Genomic DNA, 12,118 nt, shown 5'->3' with positions numbered 1-12,118 from the left:
ATGGAGGGAATTCCTTGGGAAAGGGGAGATTGGGGAAGGAATTCCTGGCTGGGCTGGAATTCCCAGAGAATCCCTGGGAGTGTCCAAAAATCCCAAAATTGTGGGGTGGGAATGGGATGGGATTGCAGGTCCATGGATCCCATCCCAAACCATCCCGGGATTCTGGGATCCAGGACGCTCAGGATCCATCCCCAGGGGTTTTTATGGGATTTGGGGATGGAAAAGGGAAGGGGGATCCCCGACATTCCCAGAGAATTCCCAAAATTCCTTCCCAGAGAGGAGCTGGGATGGGGCTGGATGCAGTGCCCGGCTGGGAGAGCTGGGAATGGAGGGAATTCCCTGGGAAAGGGGAAAAATGGGGCTGGGGAAGGAATTCCTGGGGTATCCGAAAAAAACCCCAAATCCCCACCCAAAGAAATCCCCCCCAAAAAAAATCCCCCAAAAAATCCCTCAAATTTGGGCTGGAATTCCCAGGGAATCCCTGGCAGTGTCCAAGGAAAGGTTGGAGCAATCTGGGATTGTGGGGTGGGAATGGGATGGGATTGCAGGTCCATGGATCCCCTCCCAAACCTTCCCGGGATTCTGGGATCCAGCACACTCAGGATCCATCCCCAGGGGTTTTTTATGGGATTTGGGGATGGAAAAGGGAAGGGGGGATCCCCGACATTCCCAAGGGAATTCCCGAAATTCCTTCCCAGAGAGGAGCTGGGATGGGGATGGATCCGGTGCCAGGGTGGGAGAGCTGGGAATGGAGGGAATTCCCTGGGAAAGGGGAAATGGGACTGGGGAAGGAATTCCTGGGGTATCCGAAAAAAAACCCAAATCCCCACCCAAAGAAATCCCCCCCAAAAAAATCCCCAAAAAAATCCCTCAAATTTGGGCTGGAATTCCCAGGGAATCCCTGGCAGTGTCCAAGGAAAGGTTGGAGCAATCTGGGATTGTGGGGTGGGAATGGGATGGGATTGCAGCTCCATGGATCCCATCCCAAACCTTCCCGGGATTCTGGGATCCAGGACACTCAGGATCCATCCCCAGGGGTTTTTAGGGGATTTGGGGATGGAAAAGGGAAGGGAGATCGCCGATATTCCCAAGGCAATTCCCGAAATTCCTTCCCAGAGAGGAGCTGGGATGGGGATGGATCCAGTGCCCGGCTGGGAGAGCTGGGAATGGAGGGAATTCCCTGGGGAAAGGGGAAAAATGGGGGCTGGGGAAGGAATTCCCAGGGAATCCCCGGAGCCCAAGGAAGGGTCGGGGTCGGGGGTCGGGATTTTTGGCTCCTTTCCCTCCCAAACCATTCCCAAATCCCGGAATTTCGGGGGTTTGATGCGGCCCTGGCTGGGGCTGGGCTGGGGACAGTGAGGGGACACCAAGGGGACACCGAGGGGACACCGGGGAATGATCGGGGAGCTGAGGGCACCGAGGGGACATCGAGGGGGCACCGAGGGGACACTGAAGGGACACTGGAACGATCTGGGGGCTGAGGACATCGTGGGGACACCGAGGGGACACTGAGGGGACACTGAGGGGACACTGAGGGGACACCGAGGGGACACCAAGGGGGACACTGAGGGGACACCGAGGGGACACCAAGGGGGACACTGAGGCTGAGGGGCACTGAGGGGACACTGAGGGGACACTGAGGGGACACTGGGAACAATCTGGGGCTGAGGACACTGAGGAACACTGAGGCTGAGGGCACCGAGGGGACACTGAGGGGGACATCGAGGGGACACTGAGGGGACACCGGGAAATGACCGGGGAGCTGAGGGCATCGTGGGGACACCGAGGGGACACTGAGGAACACTGAGGCTGAGGGCACTGAGAGGACACTGAGGGGACACTGAGGGGACACTGAGGGGACACTGAGGGGACACTGAGGCTGAGGGCACTGAGGGGACACTGAGGGGACATCGAGGGGACACTGAGGGGACACCGGGAATGACCGGGGAGCTGAGGGCATCGTGGGGACACCGAGGGGGACATCGAGGGGACACCGAGGCTGAGGGCACTGAGAGGACACTGAGGGGACACTGAGGGTACACCGGGAATGATCTGGGAGCTGAGGACACTGAGGGGACACTGAGGGGGCACTGAGGGGACACTGAGGGGACACCGGGAACGATCTGGGGGCGGAGGGCACCGAGGGGACACCGAGGGGACACTGAGGCTGAGGGGGACACCGAGGGGACACTGAGGGGACACCGAGGGGACACCGAGGGGACACTGAGGCTGAGGGCACTGAGGGGACACTGAGGGGACACCAAGGGGACACTGGGAACGATCTGGGGCTGAGGGCACCGAGGGGACACCGGGAATGATCTGGGGCTGAGGACACTGAGGGGACACTGAGGGGACACCGAGGGGACACTGGGACGATCTGGGGCTGAGGACACTGAGGGGACACTGAGGCTGAGGGCACCGAGGGGACACCGAGGATGATCTGGGAGCTGAGGGCATCGTGGGGACACCAGGGGGACACCGAGGGGACACTGAGGGGACACTGAGGGGGACACTGAGGGGACACTGAGGTGGGGACACTGAGGGGACACTGAGGGGACACTGAGGGGACACTGGGACGATCTGGGGCTGAGGGCACCGAGGGACACTGAGGGTACACCGGGAATGACCGGGGAGCTGAGGGCATCGTGGGGACACTGAGGGGACACTGAGGGGACACCGAGGGGACACTGAGGGGACACTGAGGGGACACTGAGGCTGAGGGCACTGAGGGGACACTGAGGGACATCGAGGGGACACTGAGGGGACACCGGGAATGACCGGGGAGCTGAGGGCATCGTGGGGAACCGAGGGGACATCGAGGGGACACTGAGGCTGAGGGCACTGAGAGGACACTGAGGGGACACTGAGGGGACACTGAGGGTACACCGGGAATGATCTGGGAGCTGAGGACACTGAGGGGACACTGAGGGGACACTGAGGGGACACCAAAGGGCACCGGGAACGATCTGGGGCTGAGGGCACTGAGGGGACACCGAGGGGACACTGAGGGGACACTGGGGAGACACCGGGAACGATCTGCGGCTGAGGGCACTGAGGAACATTGAGGCTGAGGGCACCGAGGGGACACCGGGAATGATCCCGGGGCTGAGGGCACAGCGGTGGCACCAGGAAACTCCCGGAGCTCAGGGCACCGTGAGGGCACCGGGGCTGAGGCGTCGAGGGGACACCGAGGGCTGAGGGCAATGAGGGGACACCGGGAACGGTCCGGGGCTGAGGGCACCATGAGGGCACTGAGGGCTGAGGGCAATGAAGGGACACTGAGGGACACCGGGAACGATCCGGGGCGGAGGGCACCGAGGGGACACACCAGGGACACTGAGGGACACCGGGAAGGACCCGGGGCTGAGGGCACGCGGGGACACACCGAGGGACGCTGAGGGACACCGAAGGGCGCCAGGAACGATCCAGGGCTGAGGGCACCGAGGGGACAGCGAGGCTGAGGGCACAGCAGTGATACCGGGGACCACCCGGCCTGAGGGCACCGAGGGGACACCGGGAATGATCCCGGGGCTGAGGGCACGGTGGGATACCAGAGCTGAGGGCACAGCGGCGGCACCAGGAACGATCCGGGGCTCAGGGCACCATGAGGGCACCGGGGCTGAGGGCACCGAGGGGACACCGGGGCTGAGGGCACCGAGGGGACACCGAGGGCTGAGGGCAGTGAGGGGACACCGAGGGCTGAGGGCACAGCAGTGATACCGGGGACCACCCGGCCTGAGGGCACCGAGGGGACACCGGGAATGATCCCGGGGCTGAGGGCACGGTGGGATCCCAGAGCTGAGGGCACAGCGGCGGCACCAGGAACGATCCGGGGCTCAGGGCACCGAGTGGGCACCGGGGCTGAGGGCACCGAGGGGACACCGGGAACGGTCCGGGACTGGGGCACCGAGTGGGCACCGGGGCTGAGGGCACCGAGTGGGCACCGGGGCTGAGGGCACCGAGGGGACACCGAGGGCTGAGGGCAGTGAGGGGACACCGGGAACGATCCAGGGCTGAGGGCACCGAGGGGACACTGGGCTGAGGGCACAGCGGCGGCACCGGGAAACTCCCGGAGCTCAGGGCACCGTGAGGGCACCGGGACTGAGGGCAATGAGGGGACACCGGGAACGGTCCGGGGCTGAGGGCACCGAGGGACACCTGGGGCTGGGCGGGACACCGAGGGACACCGGGAACGATCCGCGGCTCAGGGCACCGAGGGGACACTGAGGGACACCTGGGGCTGGGAGGGACACCCAGGGTTGAGGACACCCGGGCTGAGGGCACCGAGGGACACCGAGAGCTGAGGGCAATGAGGGGCACCGAGGGGACACTGGGCTCAGGGCACAGCGGTGGCACCGGGAAGGTCCCGGGGCTGAGGGCACTGAGGGGCGCCGGGAAGGATCCGGGGCTGAGGGCACCGAGAGGGCACGGGGGAGCTCTCGGAGCTAAGGGCACCGAGGCTGAGGGCACAGCAGTGACACCGGGGACCTCCCAGGGGTGAGGGCACCGAGAGGGCACTGGGGCTGACGGCACCGAGGGGACACCGGGAACGATCCGGGGTTCAGGGCACCGAGGGGTCCCGGAGCTGGGGGCACCGAGGGGACAGCGGGGAGCTCCCGGAGCTGAGGGCAGTGAGGCTGAGGGCACCGAGAGGGCACCGGGGAGCTCCCGGGGCTGAGGGCAGTGAGGCTGAGGGCACCGAGAGGGCACCGGGGAGCTCCCGGGGCTGAGGGCAATGAGGCTGAGGGCACCGAGAGGGCACCGGGAGCTCCCGGGGCTGAGGGCAGTGAGGGGACACCGGCAACGATCCGGAGCTGAGGGCAGAGCGATGGCACCGGAGAATTCCCGAGGCTCGGGGCACAGCGGCGTCCCGAAGCTGAGAGCACCGCGGGGACACCGAAAAGCTCCCGTGGCTGAGGGCACCGGAGCTGAGGGCACAGCGGTGGCACCGGCAGGGATGGGAACCGAGGGCAGAGCGGCGGCAGCGGGTAGCGATGCCCAGGCCCGGCCCTCAGCCGCCCTCAGCGCCGGCCGCCCTCAGCCGCCAACATGGCGCCGCCTTCCCCTTCCCGTCCCCTTCCCCTTCCCGTCCCCTTCCCCTTCCCGTCCCCGTCCCGGCCGCAGCAGCGGGGCCGCCCGGGCCCGCAGCCCGGGGCTGGCGGCAGAAGATGGCGGCTCCGGGCTCCGAGGCCTCGGCCGGCGGAGGAGGAGGAGGAAGGGCAGGAGGAGGAGGAGGATCCATCCCCAGCGGAGCTCCGCCGCCACCGCCCCCTTCGTCCTCCATGCCCAGCTCCGCCCCGTCCCGCCGGGAGGAGGGAGGATCGCGGCGAGCCCGAGCCGGAGCCCCGCAGCCGCGCCGCGCCGCCCAGCCGAGGGGCCCCGGCCGGCCCGGGGGGAGCCCCTGAGGGGGAGCCGGGGCCGCCAGCACCGCCCGCCGCCCTCCCCCGGCGGCTCCCGCAGGCCGCAGCCCCCGGGGCCCGGCCCGGCCGCGGGAGTCGCTGCGGCGCTGCCCGCGGCCTCGGCCCTGGCAGCGGCAGGTGAGTGCGAGCGAGCGAGCGAGCGAACGAGCGGGGCCCCGCGGGCGGAGCCGCGGCCGCGCCGCTTCCCCGCGGCTCCCCCGGCAGCTGTCACCGGGCTGGGCAGGGCGGCGAGGCGGCAGCGGCCCCGCTCCCCGCTCCTTCCCGGCCATGGCGGCCGCCGCCTCCCCCTCTCTCTCTCTCTTCTCTCCCTCTCCGTCTCCCTCTCCTTCGCTCCGTCCCCTCCCCTCGCTCCGAGCCCGCCCTCCGCCATCGCTCCCCCCTCAGGGACCCCGCGCTCCCTCCTCCCTCAGCCGCCCCCTCAGGGCTCGGCTCGGCGTGGTTGAAAGTTGATTGGCAAAAGTCCCACCGCGCTCCGGCCTCTGCACCTTCTCCTTCCTTCCTTCCTTCCTTGCTCTGCTCGAAATTCCCGACCTCGTTCCCGGCTTTTTTTTTTTTTTTTTTTTTTTTTTAATTGATTTTTTCATTTAATTTTTTTTTTTTTTTTTTTTTATTCCCGCTTGGAAAATGGCACCGCCGCCCCCGGCAATGGGGACGGGCCCTGGGGTGGGGTTGGCTGCGGGTGGCAGCGCTTTGTGTGAGGGTGACATTCCCAAAATATCCCAAAATATACTAAAATAACCCCAAATATCCGCAAAATATCCTAAAATACCCAAAATGCTGAGGATCCCCCAGCTCCAGGTGCTTCTGGAGCCGCATTCCCGAGCCAGGTGCCTCGGGAGCAGCTCCTCGCAGGGGGCTCTGCGCCCTCCGTTTGCCACAATTCCCAAATTTTTGATTTCTCTGCCCTCATTTTCCCAGAATTCCTCATTTTTTCCCATTCCCTGCAATCAATTTTCCAGAACTCCCAACATTTTCCTTTTTTTTCTGCCGAAAATTCCTTATAAATCCCATACATTTTTCTTTCCCTGCCCCGATTTTTCCATAATTCCCAAATTTTTCCTTCTCTTTGCCCTCAATTTTCCTTAATTGCCAAATATTCCCCTTTCTCTGCCCCAATTTTCCTGTAAATCCCATCAATTTTTCTTCCCTGCCCTAAATTTTCCATCATTCCCAAATTTTTCATTTTCCCGGCCCTCACTTTTCCAGAATTCCCAATTTTCCCCTTTTTTGCCCCAAATTTTCCATAATTCTCAATTTTTCCTTTTTTTTTTTTCCCCTAATTTTTCCAGAATTCCCAACTTTCTCCATTTCCCTTCCCTCAATTCTCCAGAATTCCCAAATTTTTCCTTTTCCCTGCCCTAATTTTTCCATAATTCCAATTTTTTTCCTTGGAAAATGGAGAAAATTCCAATGTTTTCGTGGAAAAATTGAGGAAATATTTGGATTTTCAGGTAAAAAAGTGGATTTTTTAGGGAAAAATGGAGGAAATTCCTGAATTTTTGGGGAAAATTGTGGATTTTTTTGGGAAAATTGAATAAATCCAGGGATAAAATGGAGGGAGTTCCAGAATTTTCATGGAAAAATTGAATAAATATTTGGATTTTTAGGGGAAAATGGAGAAAAAAAGTGGAGTTTTTAGGGGGAAATTGAGGAAAAATGTGGATTTTTGGGGGGAAAATTGAGAAAAAAGTGGATTTTCAAGGAAAAATTGAATAAATCCAGGAATTTTCATGGAAAAATGAGGAAAATTGTGGATTTTGGGGGAGAAATGAGGAAATTCCAGGATTTTAATGGAAATATAGAAAATTCCTGGATTTTTAAATGAAAAATGGAGAAAATATTTGGATTTTTTGGAAAAAAATGAGGAAATTGCAGATTTTTTTTGGAAATTTCAATAAATTCAGGATTTTGGGGGCAAAAATGTCTGGAAATATTTGGATCGTTAGGGAAAAATTGAAGAAAATTCAGAGATTCGAGGAAATCCAGGAGAGACTCGTTCAAAATCCGGGAGTAATTAATGAAAAATTAATGAAAACTCCATGGAAATCCTGGCAAAATCCAGAAAAAATTGAGGAAAAATCAGGGAGAAACTCCTTGAAAAATCTGGGATAAATCCATGAGTAATCAATGGAGAATATTTTGGAGAAATCCATGGAAAATTCAGGAAAAACCCAGCGAAAATCCAGGAGAAATTCAGGAAAAATTGAGGAAAGATTCCGGAGAAATCCATGAAAAATCTGTTAAAAATCTGACAGAAATCCATGAAAAAATCAGGAAAAATCCAGGAAGAAAAGGAGAATCTGGAAAAATCGAGGGTAATTCCATGAGAAATCCATGAAAAATCGAGGAGAAGTTGATGAAAAATCCAGGAAATTCCATGAAAAATCTGGGATCAATCCTTGAAAAATTCAGGAAAAATCCATTAAAAATCAAAGAAAAATCTGGGAGAAATCCATCAAAAATTCATGAGAAATTCAGGATAAATCTGTGAAAGATCCGTGCAAAATTTGGGAGAAATCCATGAAAAAATCTGGGAAAAATTTGGGATAAAATCCAGGAAAAAATTGGGAATAAATTGATGGAAAATCCGGGATAAACCCTGGAAAATTCCATGAAAAATTCAGAAGAAATCCAGGAAAATTCCAGGAAAAGTTGAGGAGAAATCAGGAAAATTCCCAGAGAGACACAGAAAAAATCTGGCAAAAATTTGGGATAAATCCGTGAGAAGCTTGGAATAATTCTGGGAAAAATTCCACAAAAAATCCATCAAAATTCGGAGAAATCCACGAAAAATCCATGAAAAACTTTGGGAAAAAATGGGAAAAAAACCATGGAAAATTCAGGAAAAATCCATTAAAAATCCAAGAAAAATCTGGGAGAAATCCATCAAAAATTGATGAGAAATTCGGGATAAATCCGTGAAAGTTCCGTGCAAAATCCCCTGGAAAATTTGGGAGAAATCCATGAAAAAATCTGGGAAAAATTTCGGGGAAATTCCAGGAAAAAAATTGGGAATAAATTGATGGAAAATCCGGGAGAAACCCAGGAAAATTCCATGAAAAATTCGGAAGAAATCCAGGAGAATTCCAGGAAAAGTTGAGGAGAAATCCAGGAAAATTCCCAGAGAGACACAGAAAAAATCTGGAAAAAATTTGGGATAAATCCGTGAGAAGTTTGGAATAATTCTGGGAAAAATTCCACAAAAAATCCATTCAAAATTCGGGAGAAATCCAAGAAAAATCCATGAAAAACTTTGGGAAAAAAATTGGGAAAAATCCATGAAAAATTCAGGAAAAATCCATTAAAAATCCAAGAAAAATCTGACATAAATCCATCAAAAATTCATGAGAAATTCAGGATAAATCCGTGAAAGATCCATGCAAAATCCTGTGGAAAATTTGGGAGAAATCCATGAAAAAAGCTGGGGAAAATTTCGGAGAAATCCATGAAAAATTTGGGAACAATTCTGGAGAAATCCATGAAAAAATGGGGAAAAATTTGGGAGAAATCCATGAAAAATTTGGATAAATTTAGGAGAAATCCTTGAAAAATCTGGGGAAAAATTGGGAGAAATCCATGAAAAAAAACGGGGAAAATTTGGGAGAAATCCATGAAAAAATTTGGGAGAAATCCATGAAAAAATTGGGATAAATTTGGGAGAAATCCGTGAAAATTTGGGAAAATTCTGGGAAAAATTTGGGAGAAATCCATGAAAAAAATGGGGAAAAATTTGGGAGAAATCCATGAAAAAAAAATGGGAAAAATTTGGGAGAAATCCATGAAAAATTTGGGATAAATTCAGGAGAAATCCATGAAAAAATGGGGAAAATTTGGAGAAATCCTTGAAAAATCTGGGGAAAAAATTGGGAGAAATCCATGAAAAAAACGGGGAAAATTTGGGAGAAATCCATGAAAAAATTGGGAAAAATTTGGGAGAAATCCATGAAAAAATGGGGAAAATTTGGGGGAAATCCATGAAGAAATGAGGAAAAATTTGGGAGAAATCCAGGAAAAATTTGGGATAAATTTGGGAGAATCCGTGAAAAATTTGGGAAAAATTCTGGGAAAAATTTGGGAGAAATCCATGAAAAAAATGGGGAAAAATTTGGGAGAAATCCATGAAAAATTTGGGAAAAATTTGGGAGAAATCCATGAAAAAATTTGGGATAAATTTGGGAGAAATCATGAAAAAAAAATGGGGGAAATTTGGGGAGAAATCCATGAAAAATTTGGAAAAATTTGGGAGAAATCCTTGAAAAAAATGGGGAAAAATTTGGGAGAAATCCATGAAAAATTCAGGATTTTCCCAGTAATCAAAATCCCAGAAAAATTGGGAATAAAAGCTCAAAATTCCCAAAAATTCCTGGCTGGGAGCTGAATTCCCAAATTTTCTGCTCCTTTCTCTCCCTGGAATTTTTTGGGAATTTTTCCACTTTTCCAGGGATAGTTAATGCTATAAATTCCCAATTTTTATTCCTTGACTTTTCCTTGGAATCTCCTCAAATTTTCCCAGAATTTTCCAGAATTTTTCGAATTTTTTTGGGGAATTTCCTCGAGCTTTTCCCAGATTTTCCCCAGAATTTCCCAAATTTTCTGGAATTTCCTGCAGCTATTCCCACATTTCTTTGGATTTTCCAGAATTTCCTTGAAATTTTCCTCGAATTTCCTCAAATTTTCTGGAATATCCTGGGATTTTCCCCGATTTTCTGCCAAAATTTTCAAATTTTTTCCGAGAATTTCCTCAAATTTTCCTGAATTTTTCCCCTGAAATTTCCTCAATTTTTCTGGGATTTCTTCCATCATTTCTTCAAATTTTCATGGAATTTCCTCAAATTTTCCAGGATTCCTGGAATTTTGTGGAATTTCTTCAATTTTCCCAGGATTTCATTGAAATTTTTCCTGGAATTTCCTCAACATTTCCTCAACATTTTCCTGAATTTCCCCAGAATTTCCCCAGAATTTCCTTAAGTTTCCTGGAGATTTTTCCAGAATTTCCCAAAATTTCCCGTAATTTTCTCAAAATTCCCAGGATTTCCTGGATTTTTCCTGGAATTTCCCAGAATTTTCCCAATTTTTTTTTAATTCTCTCTAATTTTCTGGAGTTTTCCACAAGCTTTTCTCCCATTTCCCAGATTTTCCCAGGATTTTCTGGATTTCCCCAAATTTCTTCAGATTTTCCCGGATTTCCTGGAATTTTCCCAGATTTCCCCCAGAATTTCCTCAGATTTTCTGAGATTTTCTAAATTTTCCAGGATTTCTTGGATTTCCCCTGTAATTCCCTCAGGTTTTTCCAGAAATTTCACAAAATTTTCCCTGAATTTCCTCAATTTTCCAAGGATATCCTGGAACTTTCCTAGCATTTCCCAGATTTTTCCTGGAATTTCTTCAAATTTTCTGGGATTTCCTGAAGTTTTTCTTAATTTTCTGATTTTTTCCTGGAGTTTTCCCCAGATTTTTGCAGAATTTCCTGAATTTTCCTTGGAATTTCCTGGTGTTTTCCCAGAATTTCCTCAAATTTTCTGGGATTTCTGGAACTTTTCTTAAATTTCCTGGATTTTTCTCGGAATTTTTGGAGCTTTTCTCAGATTTCTTTGAATTTTCCAGAATTTTTTTCCCAGATTTTTTTCCGGAGTTTTTCCCAGATTTTCTGGAGTTTCTTTCTTGGAATTTTCTGGCATTTCCTGGATTTTTCACAAATTTCCTCAATTTTCCAGAATTTCCTGGAGTGTTTCCCAAATTCTCCCAGATTTTCCCTGGAATTTCCTCCAATTTTCTGAGATTTCCTGGAGTTTTCCTCAATTTTTCCTGGAATTTCCTCAAATTTCCCAGATTTCCTGGATTTTCCCCAGAATTTCCTGGATTTTTCCTGGAGCTTTTCCCAGATTTCCTCAAATTTTCTGAAATTTCCTGGAATTTCCTCAAATTTCTCCTGGAGCTTTTCCCAATTTTCCTGGATTTTTTTTTTCATAATTTCCTCAAAATTTCCAGCATTTCCTGGAATTTTCCCAGATTTTCCCCCTGAATTTCCCCCAATTTTCCAAGATTTCCTGGAGCTTTTCCAAATTTCCTGAATTTTTCTGGCATTTTCTGGATTTTTTCCTGGAATTTTCTCCATTTTTTCCAGGGTTTTCTGGGATTTTCCTGGAATTTCCCATTTTCTTCTGTATTTCCTAAATTTTCCAGGATTTTCTAGATTTTCCACAGAATTTCCTGGATTTTCCCAGATTTTTCCTGGATTTTTCCTGGAATTTCCTCAAATTTTCTGGGATTTCCTTCAGCTTTCCTGGATTTCTTGGAATTTTCTGGCATTTCCTGGATTTTTCACAAATTTCCTCAATTTTCCAGAATTTCCTGGAGTTTTTCCCAAAATTTCCCAGATTTTCCCTGGAATTTCCTCAAATTTTCTGAGATTTTCTGGAGTTTTCCTGAATTTTTCCTGGAATTCCCTCAAATTTCCCAGATTTCCTGGATTTCCCCCAGAATTTCCCGGATTTTTCCTGGAGCTTTTCCCAAATTTCCTCAAATTTCCCGGATTTTCCCTGGAATTTCCTCAAGTTTTCCCAGATTTCCTCAAATTTTCTGAAATTTCCTGGAATTTCCTCAAATTTTTCTTGGAGCTATTGCCAATTTTCCTGGATTTTTTTTTTCATTGTTTCCTTAAAATCCCCAGCATTTCCTGGAATTTTCCCAGATTTTCC

The 12,118-nt window shown here is 50.9% G+C and overlaps 1 protein-coding gene across 1 annotated transcript in view; it reads left to right on the top strand.

The window, feature by feature from the left end:
• Positions 1-5,479: 5,479 nt before the first annotated feature.
• Positions 5,480-12,118, top strand: part of LOC134432647 (nuclear receptor coactivator 1-like) — a 64,427-nt gene continuing 57,788 nt past the window's right edge. The window contains exon 1 of the mRNA XM_063181544.1: positions 5,480-5,537. The gene's annotated coding sequence lies outside the window, so the exon portion shown is untranslated. The remainder of the gene's footprint in view (positions 5,538-12,118) is intronic.

Source organism: Melospiza melodia (genome assembly GCF_035770615.1).
Source record: "Melospiza melodia melodia isolate bMelMel2 chromosome 3 unlocalized genomic scaffold, bMelMel2.pri SUPER_3_unloc_2, whole genome shotgun sequence".
Taxonomy (NCBI): domain Eukaryota; kingdom Metazoa; phylum Chordata; class Aves; order Passeriformes; family Passerellidae; genus Melospiza; species Melospiza melodia.
This window is presented reverse-complemented; position numbering and strand designations above follow the sequence as displayed.